The 22,573-nt window shown below is 37.4% G+C and overlaps 1 long non-coding RNA gene across 2 annotated transcripts in view; it reads right to left on the bottom strand.

Annotated features, from left to right (window-relative positions):
* Nucleotides 1-22,573, bottom strand: part of LOC118680249 (uncharacterized) — a 195,963-nt gene that overhangs the window by 71,110 nt on the left and 102,280 nt on the right. For both annotated transcript variants that reach the window (XR_011396965.1, XR_011396966.1), the window contains exon 3: nt 20,627-20,847. This is a non-coding gene — a long non-coding RNA (uncharacterized lncRNA). The remainder of the gene's footprint in view (nt 1-20,626; nt 20,848-22,573) is intronic.

The raw sequence follows: 22,573 nt of genomic DNA, 5'->3' as shown, positions 1-22,573 counted from the left end.
AAAAAATTCCTTTTATACTTACTTCACTTCGCTGTCTCTCAGTACATATATGTTTTACTATATAAACATAGCCTTGTATGTATCTTTTAAGTGTACCCCATCCTTTGGCTCTGTAACTATTAAATCCCGTTTTAAAAAGCAAAGTGAAGCCATTGGGTTCACTCGGTGTTTTGAACTAAGCTATATTCGGAAATGATGCCAGGACTGTCGTACTAAGTAGGGCTCAGTCAAAGTCTTATGTTTTGGAATCTTAACCAAATTGTAACCGATTGGTAAGAACTCTTTTTGGTAAGGTTACCAAAGCGATTTATGAGCTATAGGATGTATGTTTGCTTTAAAGTCTGCAGCTCTTTGTAATAGGTATATATTTATAAAAGCTAGTAGTAATCTGTATCTTTGTTTGTATAAGTTTGTTCCACCAGGACAACGCCTGGCCGCACGCATCGATAGTGCTTCGCCAGCAGCTCCGGTAGCTTTGTTGTTGCTAGGGTCTTGTGCGTCCACCTTATAGTTTGGACCTAGCGTCGAGTGATTACTATCTGTTTCTGTGAATGGCGGTGCATGATTTTGCTGGCGGAAAATATGCCTCAAACAAGCATTTTGTGGAAATTGAGTATTCCAATAGGGACGAGGGCTGCTATGTGAGTGGCACTATGAAATTAATTTCAAAATGATAACAAATTGTAGAAAGAATCGGTGCCTATATAAGGCCGAAATCGTATTATTATAAGAACGTGAAACAAATCCATCAATTTAATGCGAAAATTATGGATTTCTTTCTACTAGACCTTATATACTATGTAAGTATGTACTGCATGTATATGCATAGAGTATCGGTATGAACAAGATATATGTACATACACACATATTATATATGCAATTTTTTCTGTTGCAAAACTATTCTCAGCATTCGAGATCCATTCTAAAATTCAGCGATCACTAGCGATCGTCTGCGTCTGTTGCGGCGATCACGAAAAACGTTGACACATTGCGGCTGCGAATGCATTAAGCACCCGGCCATATTTATATATACACATATGTATAAAAGTGAATATTTAATACGTTGTAGGAGTCGGTGCACAGACTTTGCATCATTGCCTCCGCGCGCATGGCGAAACTGCTGTGCAACATGATGAGCGCTTGCAACACATCACTCCCACCATTGCGACGCAGTGGCTGTGGGACTTTTCCGCAGCACCATGATATCGCAGCAAATAGTTAATATTGCAAATAAGTCTTTGCGTCATTACAATAACAGCAACAATAAGAAAAACAACAACAACAACAAGTGCATGTGTTTGTTTGTAAGTCATTCGCGTCATCAACAGCATGATCGTCAGCACCAAATGTGGCAGCGTCATCGGCAACAACAACAACAACCGGCAGCCGCAACACAGTCACAACGGTGGCTGCAACATACAAACAGCATCTGCTGCATCATCGTCGGCGGTGGCTGCAATGTGGCACAAGATTTATCACATTGTTTCACAGTTCGCCTGTCCGTCCGTCCGTCCGTCTGGCTGTCTGTGTGGTTTTGTTGTTTCCCTTGCAACTTTTTACACACACATTTCTTTGCAACATTTTTTCACTGCTGCTGCTGCTGCTGAATTGCATCAAAACTAACTGCCCGCACCGGCACCACCAACACCAGCATCAGCACCAGCGCCGCCTCCACTCTTCCACTCCAAGTGCGATTTGTTCATATTTGAGTGCGCGCATGTTGTTGTTGCTGGCTGGTTGGTTTGTTGCTTGTGGTGCTGTCACATTGTCGGGAGTGTAGTGAACTTTTGCCGTTTGTCGCATAAATAAAATCGAAACTATTTTGCGTCATGTTTTAGATTCATTGCACTTGAAGGCGGTGCAACGAGCTGAAATTAAATGCATTGCCCGCTGCGGTGGTGGCGGCCACATGTGGTTGCAATGCAAAGCGAGCAAAAAGTGCACGTAGCCCGCAAATAACACAAGAGATAAAATATCGAATTAATAGTGAAAAAAGGAAGAAGAATTTTAATGAGTACTGCAGAAAGGAAGCTAAAACAGCAACAGCAACAAAGACAAGAACAAAAGCGTCAACAACAACATAAGCGACAGCAACAGCAACAACAACATGTATGCAGCAAATTGTTTGCAATCTCAGCAGTGGTCCATTGAAATGCAATTCTTGCATATGTTGCTTGTGGGGGAGTTTGTGGCAATGCCGCAGCCACAGCTATGACTAGTCCGCCCGTATACAGCCTGTATACTTCGGCTGCCTTATAAGAATTTAATTATTTTTCCGAAATAGGTGCGTTGATCCTCAACGTAGAAATTGTGAAGTCGCGAAAGTCAGTGATATATGGTGAGTGAGTGATATATGGAAAAGTTTCTGAGAAGCAGAAAAGGTTTTTGGTATTCCGAAGACATGGAAAAATGTTGGAGTCTTAAATAAGGGCTTAGAAGCAATTTCAAAGGTATTTCGGCGAATATACAAGCTAAGGAAGTGCAAGAACTATTCTCTTATAGTTATCGCCGCAACCAAAGTTACAAGAATGTGTTAGCTAAAGTGGGAAAAATTAAATTTTTAATTTTGACATACTACAAGATGCGTTCCAAAGTAAACAGGACAATGGTTTTATCGGCAAAATCAATTAATTTTATTCAAAATAGTCTCCTTCTGCTTTAATACAGCTTTCTGCACGGTCCAAAAGTATGTCGAACGAGTGTTTTAGCTCGTTGCCCGGTATGACCGCCAGTATGCCGGTGCAAGCCTTTTGAATGGCCCCCACGTCTGCATAATGCTTTCCTTTCATCGGCAAATGCGTTTTTCCGAAAAGGTAGAAGTCACACGGTCGCATCGATGACAAAAACATACTGACACTTAAAAGAGTTTACTTTGTTACTTTCTTACTGTTTATTTTGGAACGCACCTTGTATGTATCTTCAGTCTCTAAAAAATTCGATTACCATTCTTTTTTTGAAATTAAGCCTCCGTTATTATATACCTGTGATTCCACTTTATACCAGAGTAATATGGATAAGGTCAGTTGAATGGCTCGAAATTTTATTCCGTAACTTTAACGGTGCAAAAAAGAAAAAGATCTGGATGATCAACCTGCAGTGAGAGTTCTCAAAAAATGAAATATTAATATAACAGTTCCTTTTTCAAAAAAAGGAAGCAACATCTGGTTGATAACACCGCTTCGAGTAGTTTCCAAATAATGGCCATTGAAAATTAGCTCGAACTAAATATTTTTAATTTATGAGTAATCCAGTCGACTATACAACTTTTGTAAAAAGTTTCGTCTTCTATTGTTCTATTATAAATTCGAACTTTTGTAACTAAGTTCAAATATTTCTGAACGTTTTCGTAGTGCTTCCCATTCCTGTTGGAGCTAAATTTTTTAATAGTAAAATTTTTCGGCAATCGCTTGCCTCACTTTGATGAGCAGTTCTCTGTAGCGTTCTCCATTAACAGCTTCACAAAGTTTAAGAAGCTCATAATGCAGCACGCTCTTCTGACCTCCATCATAAATAGCGCATTACCTTCGCGTTATTGGTTTTAACGTTGATTTGCCTGGTTGATCTGGTTTCACATATCACTTATTAGTATGGTATTCCGGTTAAGGGTTGTCATAATTTTTTACTACCAGTCAAAATCCGATGCGTCTTTCGACGTCTCTTCGCTTCAATTCATATAGCATCCAATTTCCTTGCTTTTGAATGCAACCGGTCACTTTAAAACGTTTGGAAATGACTGTTTGTGTGACTTCCAAAGATTCTGCGAGTTCTGTTTGTGTTTGGCAATATTCCTCAACTCTTTTGGCCGCCCAGGACGATCATCATCCGCCAACTCAAAATCACCATTTTTACATCGTGTGAACCACTTTTGGCACGTTCGCTCAGCTAGAACATATTCACCATGAACTTGCAACAAAAGATGACTTTCGGCTGAAGATTTCGTTATATTAAAGCAATGAAGAGGAATTCTCCGGAAAAATACTTTTTCAGGCACAAAGTTTGATATACTGTTTAGGTGAAAAAAGCTCACAACAAGATTTATATTTATATATACAAATAGGCAAGCGGATATTGAAATCACTAAATTATCTTAGCGTTTCAAGATCTCTTAGTGGATCTTACATCCTATTTCACGATAAACTTGCAATAGATTCCAGAACATAGTGATATGCCTGACAACTGTGAAGCAGATGAACTAGCCAGAGCAGGCATCACATCTCATAATTGCCATTTTCGATTCACCACTTCTCTGCTCAGTACTTTAGGGCGCCGCTTTCACAAAATAAACATGTAAAACCAAAAAGATCCATTTTCCAGTTGTATTTAGTACTGGAAAGTACTTAGAACGTCATTGATGCGATATAACTATCCCTACTTGCTTCTGCTACTCCAATAAATTTAAAAGAGTTGTTGTTCGATTTGTCACTTGCTAAAGTTCGACAAATTGATGACAGCAGCTCATATGTTTTTAGCAAATTTTACAAAAAATTTATAGAAATCTTTCGCTTACCAAAAGTAATTATTTGTAAATGACTTTGTCTGCCCAAGCCTGCATTTGGCTTGTAAAGCTATCTTCGTAAATTCATACCACACCACAACGAAACTCGAACAGAGCAGCAGTTATGCACTGATTGCACTTCAGCTATAGCGGCCATTCAGCAGCCGATTTAAAACGCTTAATTTTTATTTCCGAAAATCTAAATAAATTCAGTGGATTCTTACTTTCACACACTAAATTTTTTCCGATGTTCGAATTCGAAACAATGTCGAATCAACAAATCTAGCGATTAACGATTAACACACTTAGCGCACCGGGTGGGTGAATGCCTGCCTAAAATGGAGCGGCGTCGAAAAGTCTGGGAACGTTGAAGAGCAATCATCGACAGCCGCATGAACGGTGGCGGCAATCGTTTGCCAATGCCACTGCCGCTCTCAAGAAACACACACAATTATATATAGTAGTAGTAGTATGTGTGTGTGTTTGTGTTTTTGTATGGCCAATCCGGCCGGCTTGCCTTCACTTTATTAAGGGCAATAAACAAATTAACAACTTTTTAAAGCAAATCTTCGACGCGTACAACTTAACGCCTGGTAGCGTGGCGAATCGAAAAATGTGAGTCCGTTAAATGTTTCAACAGTTTTGTTATATATGAACAACAAACACATATACACAGTACAACAACAGCAACTAGTTGAGTGTGTAGGCCTTAATAAATGATTTCGTAAATGTTAATGTTGTCATGGTGTTTTAGTTGTGTTCATTCGTCACCCACCATTCCCCGCCATTGTTAGAGCCACTTCACAGGGTCCACCGCTCTAAGTACGCCGCTCGCTTATTTGGATTGTTGGGCGTGAATTTACATTCGAATATGTGTTGTGATTATCGGCTATTAAGAAAACCGTGAAATTGGATTACAATGAAATGGAAATGAGATTGAAAGGTTGCGAAGTTCATAGTGTTGAGTGCTGTTATGATTTTCCAAGTTTATTTATTTATATTGTATTGAATAAAGTTTTGGATTTAGCTATGGATTTAAAAAGTGAGATTTGTTTTCCCAAAAGCTAAAGATAGTTTACTGTATTAAACAATTTTAATACGTACTAAACAAAAATTATTTCTTGTTTATAAATCCGTTTTTAAAATATGGTCACCTTGAATGATGTCAATAATTAATGTAACTTAGCAACCACTTGATATAGCTCTCTTTCCAGATGTCCTTTAATTCAACGGCAAATTATATTTGAAGATCTTAATCAGTTTCAGTAAGCCAGACTTATTCCATTCAAACCCTCTACAAAATGAGAAAAATCCTGTCATAAGATATGTTAATGCTAACTGAAGATTTTCGAACACATTTTTAATAAAATTTTCATATCTCATTATCATGGATTCGCACGAGGTGTAGTCAATACTTGCGAACCCTTAACATAAAACAACATATTGGGGTAGTGAGTTGACCATTCGCTTCTGCTATTCAAGTAACAACTTCATTCACTTTTCGGACTGGACTTGGTACTATCAACAGAGGCCAGACGGTGTTACCTTATATAACGCAGAGTAAATGCTGTTGCATAATGAGCATGACATTTACTTGTGGTGCCGCTCAGGCCCAACCCTTGACTTGTATTCTTTGGATTCTACTTTATGTGCTACTATAAAGAAATGCATGCACTTGCTCAAAAGAAACTGAGTCGATGGGAAAAACCTACAACGAACCAAAATCTCTATCAAAAACCTTAATCAATGGAGTTATTTTGTTGCTGCCTTATGCTCCGCAAGGAGCCAGAGGAACTAAGAAGAACATGTCACAATCAAAGCTTCAAATATAGATAAAAGCTCATTTCATCTATTTGGTACTGAATCCAACTGAGATAACAGACAACTCTTTACCGAATTGAAAAATTGGGAAATCCAGTGGGTTCTAAAGTTACATAGAGAAATCAAATTTCCTCGAAATAAATACAGTCAAATGAATAACGAGTTCATAAACTAGAGTATACACGAGTATATTCAAGCTATTTTTAAGTTAGTTGAACTTGTTTCAGGTAGGCGTCACACTTAGAAGTCGGCTCATTCTTTACCATGTAATCTAGTCAGCCTTGGGATGGTCCAACAAATTCTATGTAAACTTTTTATGTCACAAATACACTCGGACCAATACCTGATCCATTATTTTATGTCCCACGGGTTAATGTTATATTTAAAGGCATTGAAGGAGCTCGTTTAGTATGGACCAAATTTTCGTTACAATCTTTAAATGTATACACGCATCAACAACTAGTTCATATGTGTAAACGAATCTACAGTCGATCCTTCTAAGCCGACCTTATATAATACATGCATCTTATTGAGCGGTCTAAGCTATTAGCGAACGGGAACAAAGGCTTTATGCAGTACGCTCTAAAATATTTCTGAAAATAAGTTGAGAATCACTAACTTATCTCTTTTTTGGTTACATAATGATATACCAAACTAGTCAATATGACGCAATCAAACGACTTCAACAATCATAGGCCATTTGGAACCACTCTTTAACATTTTGTACCAAAAACAATCAGCTCTTGTAATATTATGAGGACGGATCATTAAAATGTATATAAAATTCTACTAATGTAATATATGGGGTTAAATAATAATTAAAATATTAAACGAGAAACATTTGCTTAAGAGATAAAAATTGATCTCTGGAAACACGCTGACTTTGGAAAATTCCTTTAAAATACATATATGTATCTATTTCAATAATTCCATGTTTATTTTAAGAATTGATCTCAACTCGTCTACAAGCATATTAAAATTAGCAAATATTCCGATGACTTTTAATTTCTTACTATTAGCCATTTCCATCATCACTCTATTTTTAGCTTTCTTCTCAGAAATCAAAGAAACACCACTATACTGCCAAATGGCGCAAAATGAAGTTGTATCTCATAGGAAAATAAATGCCGCAATTGTTGTTGTGTGGCAGACACACTTCTTCAGCTGCTAGTCGGTCTCTTAAATTTTATTAATATTTAAAAAGAAATCAGCGTACGATTTAAATGCTAATACGCATTCGAAAGCTTAGCTCCAGCCGCGTCGCGCACGCACGCTCAGCTGTCGCCTCCCGCGCAGCGTACACTCGATTAACTTGTTTCGACCGCTTGCCCTGCGCACTCTACGCATACGCTTGGCCAGCTATTCTTCGCTATTTGTCGCTGACAAAAAATCGAAATAAAAATGGGAAAAGCAAAAAACGCCTAATAAATAATAATAAAAATGTAGATAGCAATTTATTAAGAGACTCGTACATAAAAATCATAGTTTATATTATACGAGACATGTCGGCGTTGGACAAACAAATACAAAGCCATAGTGTGTCCGTTACGTTGGACAAGTGAAACACCAGCACAAATGAACAATAGCAAATCGAAAAAGAAATGAGATGCCAGACAAAACAAAGAGACAGCCAAAAGCATAAAAAAATAATACATTTTAGAATATACAAACGCACTCACGCATATTTATAGTCAAGCTTGAATATTTAAAACTGCGCTACAGATGGCCGCATCGACGAGCCGGGTGTTGATGGCAAGACAGATAGCGAAAAAGCAGCACCAGACGAATTGGCAACATGTCATTGTCAGCGTATTCGCGCGGCATTGGCCTTTGCGACGAGACGCCACGGCCCACGCAAACGACGCACACAAATGATATTTGCAAAAATTTTAAATGTTTTTCGTAGTTTTAAATTTTTGAATTTTTTTATGGGGTTCAAAGAGTTCAGAGCCAAGCGCGTTCGAAATATCATACTTTAGCGCTAAGTTATGGGCGGAATTATTGGGTTGTAATTGATATCTTCGGATTGGTGAACGAGGAGAAAGCTTAAGGTTGAAATTTCATGGCTATTTCATTTTGTTAAAGCAATCATAAATAATAATAATAATGTTTACGTAGTGAAACGGTGTAAAGTGTTCCAAAAAAAAATTAAAACCTCTCAGCTTTAGATGGCTTACTGACATTAGTGCTTAATGCAGACTGTTGGCGTTTCTTCTATATGCTCAAAATATTATTCTTCATAATGCTCAAAACATTTTTACTGCATTGAAAGAATCTCCAAGCATTTTCTCCAGTCTGATTGAAACAACTACGAGGAATATATGTTATGCATAAATGCAACAGTCGCTTTTTTGGCGTCGAATTCCTTTGTTCAGGTGTCTTTCTTTTTGAGCTTATGAAAGAAAAGCATGATATTCTAATCATAATGGTATCATCAAATAATAATAAAATAGTATAATACTTTAACATATACTTGAGATCACCACCACGACAGCGGAGTTTAAACATAGCGAGCAGAAAAATGGCGAATCGAAGAGTACGAGTAACAATAATGTATTAAAAAAATTGTTTGAAAACTCGTTATCTAAGAATTTGAACTTTAAAAGTCGTAAGTCGTGCATCAATTGTTTGAAGTGATAAGATTACCATGTAAAATACCGCTCTATAACTCCAAAAGCTTATACAAAATTAGATAAGTAGGCCTCTGATATTACCTTAGGTATGTATTAGAAAAGATTCTTATATGTATACTCTCAAAAACCAAGTATTTTGCATTTTTTTTTTTTTTTTGAAGAATTGTTATTATATTTTCATTATTATTCATATTAATATAGAAATTTGCGTAAAAGACAAATTTTAGCTTTGTATAGCGGAAAGACTGCATCTGAATATTAAGTATATAATATTACTTCGAAATTTTTTTCTGTGATTTTCAGATTCTTTCAATTACTTTCTGCTCACTGGAATGCCACCAATGCTTCTATTTAATTAATGAACAGCTGTCCCGAATTATTGTTCGAGGGAAACGAGAATTTGTGCAGCAACCAATTGAGGAATTTAATGAATGACCATAACGAATCAATTTTCAAGAATCTGGCTTAACATGTTGGCGTAGTGTATTAAATGATTGTGTTAGAGATGTATAAAAGCCAACAAATACTTTATACTTGTAGTGACTAAAGCGATATATTACATACTGAAGTACCAACATTATAGCAGACGTAGTAATATCAAAGGCACCTACCAATTATCGCATAAGCTTTTATACTACATAATATCGAATATAAATATTATATTTACAAGTATGTATTGAATATTGTATATAGAACTTGAGAGGATCGTATCGAGTCGGTTGTCCAAGACTTAGAGATATATTTCCAACTGCTGTTGGGAAAATCGCTATACTTTATTTATATCTCAGATACCACTTAACTAAGTAGTATTAACTACTTGTGCCTGCTTAAAATATTTTCTGTAAATTCTAAGCTGTAGAAAAATGCAAGCAATGTCTCCGGAGGAAGCCACATCAAATCGATCTAGATGGGAAGAATGCCTTCAACTCAGCAAGAGGCAAATATAATCAACGCTCTGTATGAAATACGCGCTCCTCAATATCTTGTAAACATTATTATAGACTATTTTGAAAACATACAACTAATATTCGACAACATTAAGCGCGTTGACGTTCGGTTAATGGACCCAAAATGAGTTGGCCATTGATCACGATTTTCACAAGAAAATTGTTCAGCGATGAAATTAATTTTTAAAACTTGTGTACTCCTTAACCCAACCTTGACCCAAGAAAATATTTTGTATGGAGCTATTTTAGTATGTATTTACTGTTTTGGAACAAAAGAAATTATTTCGAGAGTTTCAAACTCACAATTCAAAAATTCAATAGCGCACAGACTGAACAAAGATTGCAACTTAAAATGTTTTGAAACTACAATAAATGTGAAAATACAGAGATTTCAGGTGAATTTTTCACTAACTTTCGCGATAGACAGAAACATGAAGCAATCATTTGCTTCCAGGTCGGAACTATGAGGTGGAATCACAATAATCTCCCAACCAAGCTCCCGGAGCTTCTGGCGAGTCACTATCGACATGCGTGGTCTGAAGTTGTCCTGATGAAACACAACTCCTCTCTTATTGTTCAAAGCTGACCACTTCGGGGCTATTGTTTCGCTCAAATGCTTCAATTATTAACAGTACAGGCCCGAATAAAGATTTTGTATAGATGATAGATGATTCCCAGCTAATCCCAACAGATACATAGCAATTCCACCTTCATTAGTATTCCACATTTCACCACCAGTAATCATACTCTTCAGAAATGGATCGATTTTGTTGCAATGCAGCAGCGATTCGCAGACGAAAATCCGGTTCATGAGATCTTTATACCCTGAACAGGGTATATTAAGTTTGCCACGAAGTTTGTAACACTCAGAAAGAAACGTCGGAAACCCTATGAAATATATACATAAATGATCATGAAGCAAGATGAGCTGAGTTGATTAAGCCCTGTATGTACGCGAACTAGCCTCTCAGTTTATAAGATATCGATCTGAAAATTTGCACCTGTCCTTTTCTCACGAAGAAGCTGCTCATTTGTTGAAATGCTCGATACCGGAAAACTATAGCAAATATCTGCCATACAAACTGAACAATCAGAATCAATTGCTTGCATGGAAAACTTTTTAGGGTGATATTCTGGTTTAGAAGCCCAAATTTTAGGCTCTTTTTCGGAACGGATAAAAAAAAACCAGATATATATTTTACCATACATTTTTTATAGGTTTTTTATTGATATTTAGAGAGTACAAATCATTTATAATATTAAACAAAACAAAAATGTCAATAAATTCTAGGCCGGCAAAGTGGGGACTGATGAAAAAATGGCGTCTCCTGGTGTACAGGATATCAGCACTCCCAGTAACCCGTAAGGAAAATTATTGAGTGATCCTTAGAGAGGAAGGAGAAGAAGCCGCCATCTTTTAAAAAATATGTTTCGGTATTTCCGTTTTTTGCTGTTTGGAATTTTTTAAAAATATAAAAAAAATATAAATATTTCAAAAATCCACCCGTAAAAAGTAGTTCAGAGAAAAACAACTTTAAAGTTCGCGCCGAGCTGCATCATAAAATGAAAACTTAAAAAATAATTGAAATTTCAAAAAACCGTTTAAGGGACATATTCTTAAGGGATTATACGGCAAAAACAAAATCGATTTTTCTAAATTTCTAAACCAGCATACCCGCTTAATTTCACGAGACATCTTCACGAAATTTGGAACGAATTATTATCGAAGACAATAATGGAATCTTCGAAGAAATTAACATGTAATGCATCAAGGTATTTAAATATTTTCATGAAAGGCAGCGGTCTCATATAAGTTGCTGCGATGATGCCACCATTTTCAAAAATTAAATTGACGGAAGCTGAAATTCTTAATAATTTTTGAGAAGATAATAAGTCAAGGTTACGAATTTGTAAAGTTATCACCTAATTTAAGTAAGTTAAGTAAAAAATTATCAAATGAAGTCCTCCAAGCATATCTGAAAATGTCGTGTACATCTCTAATGAACATATGTAAAGGCCTTTTTTTATAATTACCAATCACAAAATTAGTACACGAACATTTCATTAAAAAATGAGTGATAGTTAATTACATATTTGCCGCTCAAGCACCCACTGCCACCAACAACATATAAGCGCTAAGATAAGATACCACCTAAAGGAGCCGACAAGCTTTAAGAAAGAAAGGTCAAGAAGCAGAGAGAGTTTAAAAATCAGAAAACAGCAGGCAACCTTACAAATACGGTGAATGTAAATAACAACAACAATAACAACGAAACAACCAGAAAGCAATTCATAAAACTACAAAACTAAGACAAATTATAATAACAAGCACAGATGGGCACAAAATTCGACACGCACACTTGCCACACATATGTATGTATGTTTGTTTGTTTGTTTGTATGTGTGCTAGTTATAATATTTTGTTATAAATTCCAGCAGAAACTCCTCCGACAGTTGAGAGGCAAATTAAGTGCCGCGGGATATCGTCGTCAGCAGGCAGCGCAACGCAACACGATATCGCCCACCGCTGTGCCCCGCTTGCCTTGCCACACAGCCCTGCTGCTTCCCACGAGCAGCGTGCCTCCACCTACTCCAACTGCGAAAGTGTTGCGCCGGCGTACGGCAGTTCCGCCATTCACCAGCTATTAGCGCAATTAAAGTGTGTCTGCCACAAAATTCACTTTATTAATAATACACGTGTTGTTGTTATTGCTAGTTTGGCGTACGCATCATTTGTCAAATTTTTAATGATATTCGAGGGAATATGAAATTAAAACATGTAAACTCTGTGGCAGTAAGCTGATACGAAGGTGCGTGAAGGGACCGCCTCCACAAAGCGCTGCGTGCATGTCTATATGTGTGTGTGTGCTTGGAATACGAAATGGTTAAATATTGCACCACGAGGCAGCAACTTCTAGGCTTCGACTACTATTTTCATTTTCTTCTCCTGCTTGTGATTTGTAAAGCGTTTTGTTTGGCGATATCGCGCAGTCGCAGCGCTGTTGCAAGCGAATGATTTATGACACTGCCGCAGCGCCTACAAAAATCTTGATTATTTCTTACTTCATACGGCATGTGCGGCTGTCGATGGGGGAGCAGCAGCGCGTTTTTATGAATGCTTGATAAAAGCCAAGTTGCGCTTTTCTTTTAACTTGCCACTCGACGCAGGCAACCTGCAAACTACTGTCATGCCACAAGTTGGTGCTGTGTATTGGAAATCAATTGATGTGCAATTCAAAGCGTAGCAATTCAATTCACTCGACAATGTGTGGAAGGGTGCACTCGGCAGCGCCTAACCATTGTGGCAACACCGCTGAACTTACAAAAAACAAACAAAAAAAATTAACAAAAGCAACAACGCCTCTTGCGCCTGTTTCGTGGCTGCGCGAAATGAGTAATGTTCGGCCGTCAATGCGCTGTCAGCTGAAAAGAATGCGCAGACGCCGGGCTGTTGTGCGCTGAACAGCTCACTCGGCCGCGTCGCGCTGCGGCCACCGTTGGCTGCTGCCGTCTACGCTTTCTCACCTCTTGCTGTCGATCGTGCTTTTGTGCTTCTTCGCCAGCTTGACACCGCATGTGGCAACATATATTCACCGACTTTTGGTTTTGTTCTTCCAAGCGACTGCTGGTGCTTCTAATAAAACAGCTGCTTCGTCAGCGGCAAGAACAACAATTGCTGTCGCTTATTTGATTCAGTCAGAATTCCATTTTTTATTAGTTGCTGCCGCTGCTGCTGTTGCTTCTGATGCTGATGCTGTTTGATTGATGTTCGTTTGTTTTGTAAATTCACTTTGTTGTTGCTATTATTGTTGTGTTTGTTATTGTTCTTTTTGATATGATTTGCTAAGGTTACTTGTGCTGTTGCCACATGTTGTGCAGCATTGTGATTTCTGGTTTTGTTATTTCATTTGTTGTTGCTGTTGTGTATAAATTGGTGTTTGTTGTAGCTACCAATAATATGTTGGGCGATAAGCACCGGCACACAGTAAAAAATTTAAGTCAAAATATTTTTTGTATTGAATTACAATAAATTCGTTTGCCTTGGTAAAATTTCTTCTGTGGTTTGTAAAGTACGAGCCTACAATTGCTCTGTAAAAGTTTCTACTTATACAAGCTAACAGATTGTCTGATTTTGCTATGTAATCTCATAGGTTAGTATTGATTTGGGATTTGACCTCACGCAAATAGAAAATTTTAACCGGACAGGCCCATATGTATTGCGCGCCCGAACCGAACCAATAAGAAATAGTATCTTATTTGTCTTTGTTTATGTTTATGTAAAGTATGATCTTCATATGTCAGTCAGTGTGTGCCTTACAAGTGTTTGTTTACGACGCGAAAAACTTGTCTGTAAATTTTTACGAAAAAAAAATATTTATAACAAAAAGTTTGGTTGAAATTTTGTATTTCCAATAGAATCACAGCAACAGAATCATTGAAAATTCGGCAGAAGTATTTTGGAATCTCTACTTTATCACGAACAAAAGTAATTGACGGGCACAAGGCCGTTAGTGAAGGTAGTGAAGTCATCGAAAACTTGCTTCATGAGAGCCGCACATCCACCTCTGTTAATGACAATAACAGCGGAAAAAGTTAAAGAAACAGATCCTAAAAATCCTCATGTTGGCATGAGAGAGGAAGCAGAAGATCGCAACATTTCTTACGGATCAACTCACCGCATTTTAGTTAATGTTTCGGATATAAAGCGTCTCAAGGATAGACTAGTACCAAAAGACCTAAATCTTTTGCAAAAACTACATCAAGTAGCGATCGCAAAAGAGCTGCTTGACAACGTATTTGAAAGCCCAACGTTTATCAAACGCATCATTAAAGACGTCAGTTTATGAAAATGACGTCGAAATTGTTCAAAAATCTAGCACTAAAAAATGAGGGAAAACTGACAAAACTACAATTCGTCGAAGTCACTAAAGGCCATTCCAGTCAAGGATTAAAATGCGCGGAAATGTGAATTTTTTCGTCAGTCCGGTTTAAGTTTGATCAGAAGAAGAATTAATATAGTGGTCATATTTCACAGATTATTCCATCGTATAGATTTTTAAAGCGTACAGATAATGCACTAATTTCAGCGTTTTTTCAAATCCTCAAAGCACTTAAAAAGTAATTTTTTGTAAACTTTTTCAGCTCGTATTTTATAATATGATATATTCTGAAGTCAGGTTATAGTGAAATTATTTTTAAGGGTATAACAGGATGTAAGAGGTTTGTTCAAAAAGTATCGCAAATTTTCAATTTTCACCGGATTGTTTTATTGGGTTTTGTTGGTACTCATATACCTTACTTATGCTGACAAGTTCGGCAATTTTGATTTTTTATCTTCGTTTTCGTCTTCGTTTTTGAATACTCTAAAAAATGGATCAGGAATTTGTATACAATTTTTGTGATAAGCGTTGCCAGCTGTGTTGGTTTAGACATCTAGTTCTGTATATAAGCTCCTCAGTTTTTAAGGTATTGATATGATATTGTGCACATGCTCTTTTCTCCTCACGAAACTCGTCAGTTATCGGAACTTATATCAGTCACTATAGCATATAGCTACCATGTAAACTGACCAATCTAAATCAAGTTGTTGTATGGAAAACTCTTTAATTATCTTTACGAAATTTATCATAGATTAGAGCAACGCAGCAATTTCCGAACATATTATTCAAATTAGACAATAGAACAACCAACTGGTATAAATCTCATAAATTGGCCTAATATAAAAGGGACAGAGTAGCTTAAGGTTATACTAATTGAATGAGATCTTCTAATACTGTTAAATACTAAATAACTAAGTTGTTGCTTTGACATGCACAATTGTAGATGTGAAAGCGACATGTAAAGATAGCGAGCAGATAAACTGGCGAATCAGAGACTTTTGTAAATAGATCAGCTAGCGATCATACCACTTTAATTACATATCCACTTGGCACTTAATTTAGCTGCATAACTTTGTTTTTACCTCCACATATAGTGCATATATTATATTTTTTAGAAGCGGTGTCGAGTCAAAAAGCCAAGGTAATGCAAAATGGAACCTTCCACTTGGCATTGTGAATTAATAAACGCTATAAAATTCTCAATCGCTGGGGGGGCAGCTATTAAGACGGATCACAATGTACCCAGATGTTTCAGTGACTGTAAAGCCTTTGGTATTTAAACCGAAGAATATTTCCTGTCAATGTGTTTTAGATATAAAAATTAAATTTCTGAGAAGTTCTTTATAAAATATATCCTCTTCAAACAATTCCAATTTGTGGTTTGAGAAGCTGTTCGAAATATGTTAAAATTGTGGTTATAAATAACCATTTTTAAATCTGTTAAAATATTTTTTTATATTTTTAAAAAGCTTGTAGGAGTTTTTTGTTGTTAAACCTATGTGTCCGATTGACCTGACATAAAAAAATGTATACAACCACAAATTTCAATTATTCAACATTTTTCGTTCAGGGTTTTTTCGCTCAGTGTATAAATATTAATTTTCAATTTCTTTAGTTTTAGCGCCGTCCCTTTCCTGCTCTCTGCTTTGTTTCGCTTGATCTACTGTTGTTGGTGGTTATTTTCTTTTTGGTTTGTCGAAGAGTAATTGCTGCCAACGCCGAACATGACGTTTATGCCAAGCGGAACATGATAGTTTCGCGTCTAATTAATGTTGCCTCGCATGTGAAACGAATACAAAAGTCAACGCGCACCTTCAAGTACGCAGAGGGATATTACCAAAGGCATACATTTAATGAGAAGAATTATATTATTAACCTGAGGAAAGCGCATGCGCAGTTACTAACGTGCAACGCGATGGAAAAGCGACGAAAAAAAGCAGAATATTTTCACGAAATTTACGATGTGACAAAGTGACCTGCGTTATCTGTTGATTTGTGTGACAACGCTGCTCCTGCACCGAGTGAATGAAACATTAAATGCAACAACAACAAAATAATAAAGCGAATACAGTATCAACAAGTGGCGCAACAACCGCTGATGCGTTTTTATTACGCGTAACTGCCATTGTCATTGCGCATGCGCAGCCAGAAACAGCGCCAAACTGCGCCAAAGCGCCAAAGTGACCAGTAACCATCTTGAGGCGCAGCCGCAGCCTTGCACCACACAATGACACGTGATAATATAAAAATCGTTTCATCGTCAGTAACAACATTTCTTTTGCCTTCGTCGCTGCTGCTTTTCGCCATGTCAAATGGCAGTCGCATATTTGTCTCATATTACAGTGGCCACTGTTGCCTTGTCTGCTGCATGTGGCATGGATGCAAAGTGCTAGCATTGAAATGCGCAGCAACTATTGAAAATGAGATTGTTGGTCAATCATCGCTGCATGTTTGCTCTTTTGCAGCTGTCGACTACTGTTGCACTGTTTTGAGTGCTGTTGTTGCCTGTGAAATTGCCTCGTTTGCCGTAGTATGCGGTCGCCTGGGTTGCGGGACGAAAGTATCCTTCCGTATATAATTTTATTTTGTATTTGTTATTGTACTTGTAGTTGGCACTCTCATGCTACTCATGCTGCTGACGTGGCCCGAACATGTTGCTGACATTGAACAGCTGGCATGTTGGCCGTCATGTTGGCTGTTGTTGCACGTGTACTGCTACCTGTATTTTATTATATTACAATGCTGGAAAATAAATATTATGCAATCACACATATGTACATATATATAAATATGAATTCGAATTGTGCGAATCAAACTTATTTGAAAGAAGAAAAAACGTTAACTTAGATTGCACCGAAGCTCTTCACAAATATAAAAGATTAGCCTATAGTGATTTTTTTATCCACGGAAGAGGCCGAAATAGAGAACCTTTTACTTGAAAAATATTTATTTTTTTTTTTAATTCATTGTGTGTTCTTAAAATATACTCTTAAGTTAACGCAACTGTTACAGCACTTTTTTATTTCCACGAGTTATTTATATCATTTATAGTTACGCGAGCGATTTAGTGAGTTCTACAGATCATTCTAACTTAAAAAAATTAAAACTTTGAAAGAGGAGAGATTTATTTCTCAACATATTCTCCTTTTAGCTCGACAGGTACCCAGCGAGGTCTGGAATATACCTTTTTTGACTCAAATTACGCCCGTCGCTTGACCTTATGCATTAGAAAGCCTTATAGCAGCTGTAGATTACAACAACTTGACCCTCGTAAGCCTAATTATTCGATATAGTGGAGCCGTGTAGTTATTTTGCACTACTCCTCGTATTCGAAGGTAATTACACCTTGCGTATCCTCAAACGGATCTGCCCGAGGGAATGTAAAAAAAATCGATTTCCCTATATATCAAATGTACATATATTTGAGAACTTTTTCCGAAAGTTTAAAGCTGATCCTGCAAATACTTCCAGAGATAAGAGCGTTTTTGTAAGAATTCTTTAATTACCAGCAGTTTAAAGGTTTTTTTCTCGAAGCGCTGTTTTCTGAGTAGAGTTTTTTGAAAGAGTTGGATCGATCATCTTAAAATTTTCACATGAAACGGTTTTATAATAATCAATTCTTTTTTCAGAAGCCTCAATTTTGTCAAAAATTTTAAGTAACTCTTTGATTTTTACCTGTCTTTATCTGTAGTAATAATACTTTTTTTGTACGTATTTGAATTAATTTTAACTAGAAAAACTTACTCACCACCAGACAGCTTTTGTTGGAGGTAATCCTGTAGATCGGCTACGGAATCAAGGAAATTCAAAACTTTTCTAAATGTATCACAGATTATTAAAATAAATTTTCTCTTAAAAAATATATCAAAAAAGGCGTTTTTTCTGACTAACCAGTGGATATAGCCTCTTAAATCATTATATAATATTATAATTAGCCGATCTATTGCTTTTCGTACTAATTTAATGAAACTTCGTATCCAACGAATTCGACTAGGGTCTCGAGTTCATAATCTTCATTGAGTGTTTCACTGCTATTAACATTCCGCAAAATGCGAAGATCTATTTTCATAACTTTAGTGGGCTTCGCACGTCTGTCCCCGGCTATTCTTTTACATTCTGCAAAGAACTTGCTTTCATTAAATTTTCTCTAGAGTTAATTTGTTTAGTCGTAGAGACCGAAACTCATATCGTGGTCACTCAGTATTTGTTGTTATTGTTGTTGTGACAGAAAATATTTCCCGAACCATTTTTAGTGAATGCTGCCGAGAGGGGAAATGCCAAATACTTACGTATGTGGGGTAGCCAAAGAGTTGCGATCTCTTGGTCATTTACTACTAAGTTTCGTCAGGAAAACTAAGTCTTTCAACATAAAGAACCTAACTTTGCCTAAATCTTCAATCATAAAAGCGAACTGCATAAGTTTTCTCAAATCGAGAAGAGACATCTAAGGAATTGAATTTTGGTCTTTCTTTTCAATTGGCAAGACGAGCTGCATAACAGGTTCCAACTTCGTGTAGAAATCAAGTGCAATTCAAATTTTCATTAACAACTTCCTGTTGGCGACTAACACTTGGCAGACACCAGACACAAACACAAACAAACAAGTAGATTTATAAAAAATACCAGAGCGCACTGCTGCCGAAAGCGACACGGGACGAGGCGATAAACGTTTTGGTGAGTCAAATGACATGTAAAATAAATAAATGTCGACGGCGTCGAAGTGACAGCGTTACGATTTTGAATTTATAGCACGATGTAGCACAAGCGGCCTGAATACCGCGAAAGGAAAGCCGGGGAACATCTTCAAACGCAACAACAACAACAACAAAAGCAAATTGGTGCAATTGAAAAAAGGAAGAAAAGGCATTGAAAAGGACACCGCGTGACAACGACCAACAAGCGCACATACACACGAATACATACATACAAATACAAGTAACTGTGCCACAGCGCGGCGCATTGCCACGTGAATTGCCACGCAAAGCGGCAACAATGTACGCGGCATCAATGACGTTGCATGGTTGTATGTATGTATATAAGTGTGTGTCATGCAACAAGCAGCAGTGGCAGTGGCAGCGGCAACACTTGCAACTTGGCGTACAAATGCGAGGAATGAACATTCGATTTGGTGAAAGAAACAAATTAATTAAAGGAACCAACAGATACGCTAACTTAAGCTATTCATTCAATAAATCAACTTATATTTGCAACAGCGGCATGAGACCACGCAACAACAACAAGTGCAGCAACAACAGTGGCAATAAAAAGAGCAACGCAACAACACAGCAGCCAAATTGTGGCAGTGGCAAGAGCTGTGCTAACCGAGCTCTCAATATTACAGTGAGGTGGGGAGTAGCAGAGACGCGAGGGGCATGCCAGCGCTGCATAGACCCAACCAAATGCGATGTAGCGTAGCGTGGCATGCCAATACTTGTGGCGCGATGGCGTGGCATGTCGCTGCGGCGACATTGAAAAGGATACAGTCGCCTTGTCTGCGCCGTCGCGAATGAGTGCGCGTCGAGGACGACGACATGTCTCTTGCTGAATGCTCGTCTGCCGCAGCCATTGGCTTACGATGTGCACATTGTAACTTATTGTTGTTGTTCTTGTGTGGTATAGTTAGCATACACAGTGATTTTATTATATGTAGCTATTAATTTCAATTTGTGTGTGTGTCGGTAATTATACGCAAGTTTGTGTCTTAAGTCTTTAGTTTGGGTTTTTTTATTTACTATAAATATGATAAAGTAATTTCAAACTTTAAAAGAGAGTTTCTCCTAGTCTACTTTACATTGATGAAACCTGAATTAAAGACTTTAATTCTCATGAATCCATAAGTGCGGCACTTACCTAACTGCTTCTTGTCAATTTGCCTACATATCCGTTATTTATGTCATTGGTTGACTCGTTGGTTTCCCGGATGTGCCCACAACTATCGTATCTACATCCAGACAAATTACAGCGTCATAATCAACTTTTAGCGGTGATGTTGCAAAATGGCAAAAAGAATTGTGCACCGCATCCGCATCCCAATTCCATTCGATTGCTGTGACTTTGGGCTAAGTTGCGGACTAAAGTGCACACAGAGAAAAAAATTTAGCGGTAAAAATAAAATATTGCTTAGGGTAAAGATAGAGATCGATATGGAGATAGAGATGGAGATAGCCGTAGAGACAGAGATAAAAATAAAAATAATGATATAGATGGAGATGGAGATAGAGATAAAGGTTAAGATCAAGATAAAGATAAAGACATAGATAGTGATAGAGATAGAGATGAAGAGAGAGATAGAGATGGAGATAGACCTAGAGACAGAGATAAAGATAAAGATGAAGATGAAGATAAAGATAAATATGAAGATAGATAAAGGGTGGAGATAGAGATGGAGATAGACGTAGAGACAGAGATAAAGATAAAGATGAAGATAAAGATAGAGATAGAGATAGATGTAAGGATATTATAATTTTTATACTAGATAAAATATGTTTGTCCAAAATTATAAAATCAAACCCGAGAATTCGTTATCTCAAAATAAACAGTAAACCACTACTGAGAGTTTAAATTTAATGCTTATGAAGCAGACGGGATGAATAATGGATTGGACAGAAATACATGTTAAATTTTTCTGAATATATCTCGTCAAATACAAAAGTTTTCCATATAACGACTGGATTTTGATCGATCAGTTTCTATGGCAGCTATGTATATGGGGTCCAATATCGACTTGCTCGATAGAAAAGGACGTATACAAAATCTCAGAACGATATCACAAAAACCGAGGGACTAGTTCGCATATACACAGAAAGACGGAACAACAAGCGGTCATGGCTTAATCGACTCAGCCCGGCATGCTCATCATTCATGTATATATTTTGTAGGATCTTCGGCGGTTCCTTCTGGATGGCTTAATATACACTGTTCAGGGTGTAAACATATGTTTTATTAAAGTTTTATTTTATTATTCGTTTTAGATAGGAGCGCAGGTAAAACACCGATAATACATAGTGAATTTACAACATTTCGACACCAATTTTATACCAATATTGCTCTTTCGCTTAAAAGAAACGCTTAGTCTTGTCGCGGCTTTCCAGCGATTATTCTCTCGAAGTCTGAGAAAAGGAGAAGGCAGCTCGGTAGGGTTCGAAGAATATGGTTCACTGGGTTCATCGTATTTCCGAAAAATTTCATACTTTTCAAACCGCTGTTGATAAAAATCATTATATAATAGGTTACGACATCAAAACCTCTCCATTTTCAACCAATCTTTTTTTGCAGTGTATAAAACTGTCTCTTGTCTGCACGCCTCATTGATATCGCGTCCTCGCCGATGTGGTTTTTCCACAGCATTTCATCGGACGCACACTTTAACGCCAACAAAAGCAAACACCCAACCACTTATATACCCACTCATAAAGCGATGGAGACTCATAGTCACTGCTTAACTCGCCAGGGAAATTTGTAGCATGTAGACCGGTGAAAATTCACTGCCGCGCGGTGGCAAAGTCGTGCAGATTCCCACAGCGTAACGTGCAACAACTAATACCATGCAGCGCTTGGCTGCAGTTAAACAACCACTTGGACTGACTGCATGAAATGGAATGATCTCGTAATGGCGCGGGTGCGTGCGCCCACTAACCGACCAACTGACCAGTAGTGCACTAATGTTGCCACACAAAGCCACCGTGTGCAAGCCTTAACTGCCACAGCCACTGCAGTGATTGTCGCTGTTACAAACTAAATTGTCTGCCATGCAACGAAATGCAGCCTTCACCACCACTCAACCACTAGTAAGCTTGT

Source organism: Bactrocera oleae, chromosome 6 (assembly GCF_042242935.1).
Source record: "Bactrocera oleae isolate idBacOlea1 chromosome 6, idBacOlea1, whole genome shotgun sequence".
NCBI classification, from domain to species: Eukaryota; Metazoa; Arthropoda; class Insecta; order Diptera; family Tephritidae; genus Bactrocera; species Bactrocera oleae.
This window is presented reverse-complemented; position numbering and strand designations above follow the sequence as displayed.